Source organism: Cynara cardunculus, unplaced genomic scaffold (assembly GCF_001531365.2).
Source record: "Cynara cardunculus var. scolymus isolate 2C unplaced genomic scaffold, CcrdV1 Un_Scaffold_2651, whole genome shotgun sequence".
NCBI lineage: Eukaryota > Viridiplantae > Streptophyta > Magnoliopsida > Asterales > Asteraceae > Cynara > Cynara cardunculus.
The window spans coordinates 17,727-22,580 of record NW_020201171.1 but is presented as its reverse complement, the minus strand read 5'-3'; positions in this window follow the sequence as shown (position 1 = coordinate 22,580).

The window sequence follows — 4,854 nt, the reverse complement described above, 5'->3', positions numbered from 1 at the left end:
ATCGTATATATATATATATATATATATATATATATTAAATCAATTTTTTATTTAGGCTAAAATAAAACTCTATATATAATTAGCACTAAAATCAATATAATACATATCTTTTATTTTACATAATTTTATTAAGACCTCTTCTTTTAGGATTTTTTATAGAGAAACCAAACTATAAACTGTCTAAAACAAATCTAAAAAGCGCGAACAAATCAAATGAAAAAAATAACAAATCAATCAGACTTCTATATATCTGGAACTGTCATAATACTATGTATTATTATTCCATTTTATGCAATTGCATGTAGGAAAATAGGGGTTTTAAAGAGGTTTTTGTCAATGATGCAAATGAGTATATTATGAGCAAATTGCAAAAATATTCAACAATTATATCAAAGTAGGTAACAACACAATGTTTGCTTGGTGAATATAAATATTTATGAGAATATATGTAGGAGATAAATTGATATGTATTATGACAAAACAATTCTCAATACACCTCATGATTATAATCAATATTTTAACATATTTTTTTTATGATTTTGAACTACTTAGAAAGTTTGATATAATAAAAGATTGATATATAAGACTTATTAATATAAATATATAAAGAACAATCAAAATGATAAGGTGGATTCATATATCAAAGTAATTATTGATTCTTATTAATTTAATATATAAATGTGATCATCGACTCATTTAGCTAACTTAAATAATTTTAAAAAAATTATTGTCATCGCACAACGCACGATGTCAAACACTAGTATCTATATAAAGGAGAATCATCAAAAGATGATGTGACATCTTGAAAGAGTTAGAATCATTAGTTGCCATTTTTTCCAATTTTTGAATTATTTAAAACAAAAAATATCATTAAATGAATAAACTTTTCATTTACATTTTATATATAAGTTACATATAATAATCTAATAAACCTTTAAAACTTTATAAATATATAATCTTCTATATATTCTATATAAAGGAGAATCATCAAAAGATGATGTGGCATCTTGAGAGAGTTAGAATCATTAGTTGCTATTTTTTTTTCTTCCAAATTTTGAATTATTTAAAACAAAAACATATCATTAAATGAATGAACATTTCATTTACCTTTTATATATAAGTTACATATAATAATCTAATAAACCTTTAAAACTTTATATCTATAAATATATAATCTATATATCTATAATCTATAAGTAAAACCAAAAGACATGATATGACACAATGTGGATTAAGAATTCCAAAATACTGAATTGTAGTTAACTTTGTCCATCTCACATTGATAAAAAGATGATATGTTGAAACATTGGGGGTGATTATATAAAGAAAAGGATGACAACTTTTTTTTTACATGGTTTTTTATTTCTGATTACTTTAATTCATTTTGGATTAAATGGTTTATTTTTTAGTTACAATTTTCTTGTGTTGATTTGATATTCCATTTTATTATATAATTAATATGATATGCTTATTTCATTTGTTTTGTTTATCTTATATCTTTGTATATATGAAAGTAAGAACCAAGAAAAATGAAATGACACAATGTGGATTAAAAATTCCAAAATATTGAATTATGGTTAAATTTGTATATCCATTGATATAATCTTTATATATATATATATATATGTGTGTGTGTGTGTGTGTGTGTGTGTGTGTGTGTTTGTGTATAGGGACGGGTAAATGAAATTAAAATTAATATATAAATAAGATTACAATCAATGTACATAATTAAATACTTATTATTAACTCTCTCATTAGTAATTGAAATACTTATTACATTTAATATCACTTAGGAAATCAATTAAAATAAATAAATATAACACATAGATAAAATAATAATTAAAATTAACATATTATATATATATATATATATGTGATAACTGGATCCTGGTTATCACCCAAGGTAATTAATGTGTAATTATTTGGTAAGTGATTACGTGATAGCACGATAAATTTGTTACATTTGATCATGCTAGTGTGTGAAAATTATGTGCATAATGTCGATGCATGTATGAGATTATGTATATGTGGTAAGTCAAAGTGAAATGCATATATAATACGGTATGTATACATGAGCATACATGCATATTGTGTGTGTGAGTATGAATGCATGTCATGTGTATGCATGATTGTGTGAAGTAAAGTGGGTGTACGTGGGAAGGGGGCTGTTTAGCCGACCTTCCTGTTTTAGAAAGGTATAAAAGGGAAGGCTAAGCCTCCATTTCTCCTCTTCTTGCCATTTTAAAATTTTGAGCGATTTACAAAGTGAAGTGTTGACTTAATTATTCCTGGATTAAAGATCAAATTGACTTCGAGTATTTGGTTTCAAAAGACTTTCAAGGTGAGTGATTTTTAATACTTTTAAACTCTTCATAATTGTATAATTGAGTATAGAACTTTACTTTTGATTTAAAAAGTTATCCGTTGGAGTGTTGTCCGAATTAGTCTTAAACCGGACAAGTATTAGGCGGTTTATCCATAAACCGGACAAGGCTTGGGCGATTTAAGCTCTAAGCCGGCTAAGGCTTAAGCGATTTAGTCTTAAACCGGACAAGTGTTGAGCGATTTATGATTATTGGGTTTATATTTTGAACGGAGAAGTATGAATATGACCATGTGTTGACCGGATTATTATAAATCGGACAAACCTTGGACGATGTGTTGTCCGGATTTGTAAATCGGCCAAGATTTGACCGGAGATGAAGTTCGACCAAGTTTATGTTGACCGGATTCGTATTATGACTTGTGTATGGTTTATATATATATATATAATTGTTTATATATATATATATATATATATAATGGGAATTTTGATAAAGATGATTTTGAACTGGTAATTTCTTTGACTGCGGTCTAAATGGAATTGTTTTGTGAAATGTTTTGATGAGAAAATAAGGGTGACATATCAGGAGAGGTGTACCATGGGATAATGGTGGCATATCAAGGAGAGGTGTACCATGGGATAAGTGKGACATATCAAGGAGAGGTGTACATTTGGATATAAGGGTGGCAATTGTATGTAAGTGTTATATAATATAACTCTTACTATTATATCCTTTAAAGTTACCGTGATCTGGAATCTTTATTTCTTTGTGATTTAAAGATTTAAGATTGGGGTTTTTATTGGAAATCGTAGTCTGGATGTTATTGAGGAAGAAAATAACAGGTTTGGCCTGAAACTTTAAATAAACCTTGTTTGAATAGAAAAGGTTTAAAAGTGGCATTATATGAAACCTGGTTGGTTCAAGCTTATAAAAGTTTGAAGTATGTTATTTGAAAAGCTGAATGCTTGATTTGAAAAAAAAATAGAGTGGTACTGGCAGTATATTCCTATTTGTTCATATATTTGTTATATATATGAAAAGATTATTTTTGTATAAAATTTTGGTGATTTTCACCCTGCAATAACATAAATAGGGTAACTCACTARACCTTTCGGTCTAACCCTCGTTTTGTGATTTTAAATATGTATTGCAGGAGGTACGGACGGTAAGGGAAAGGGGAAAATGTGATATTTTCCTATATGCATTTCTACATGAAGATTTGTCTATGATGTATAGTTTTGATTGATGAACGTTGATTAGTACAATAAATGTATTTTGAATTTTTGGGACATGTATTCTTATGCTAATTTCTTGTACTAAGGGACCGCAGTGGTGTATAAACATGTATTTCTTCCGTATGAGGTATGTGTTACATGCAATGTGTTGTATGGGGTGTTACAGAAAGTGGTATCAGAGCCTGAGTTTAAGGGATTTAGGTATTTAACAGCATGATACCTAGACTTAAACTGTTTTATTGCATGTTAAGGTTCCCGGACATAGTTAGCACCATTGGAAATAATATGATGAAGTTGAAAGAATAGTGTGTAAGGTAAATTTTAATTACATCTGGCCAGCGTAATTATGAATTTACAGGTACACATCTGAACTTGAATACTCCATTATATTTGGGAATATGAATACGTGATTATTAACACTAAAATCTGCAGATGTCTAGCCGAACCCGAAGATTTGAAAGAGTGGCTCATCCAGAATATGAGGAAAGGGAAGAATCACCCGTTAATCCTCCGACTAGCACGTCTGGAAATAGAGGTAGAGGAAGACCAAGGGGACGAGGCAGAGGAAGAAACCAGTCTCAAGGAAAAGGTCAAACTGGAATTCATTCTGAACCTGAAGAATCCCATTCTGGGAATGTTCAGGAGAGATCGATGCCACCTCTTGAATATGTAACCAGGGACATGTTGGCTGAAGAAATGGAAAAGTTGCAGGAAACTCTGACTTCTATTATGGGAGTTCCAGCCATAGTAGAAACAGAAAGAATAGAAGTTCATCCCTCGATGCCAGTTACTCACAACAAGGAGGAAGATATCAAAATGTTTTTGGCATGCAAGCCACCAACATTTTCTGGAGAAAGGGATCCAGTGAAAGCCATGTGCTGGATCAAGGAAATGGAATCTGTGTTCAACCCTATTCGGTGTCTGGAAACAGATAAAGTTTGATTTGTTGTTTCTGTATTAAAATCAAATGCTTTGTTCTGGTGGAAAGTTGAATCGTCGGCCAGAACAAATGTTTTACAGACTTTGTCTTGGGCAGAATTTGTGGAACGATACAAGAATCAGTTTTGTCCTAAAACTGCAGTGAGACAAATGGAAGAAGATTTCCTTAAGTTAGAACAAGGAAATGGAAGAATTCGGGAATATACTGAGAGATTTATTGAATACTCTCTCTTTGCTGAACATTATATTTCAACCGAATCCAGGAAGATAGAAAGGTACATTTGGGGTTTGAAACCCTCAATTAGAGAGTTTGTCATTGCTATGAACCCCAATACCTTTTCATTGACGGTAGATGC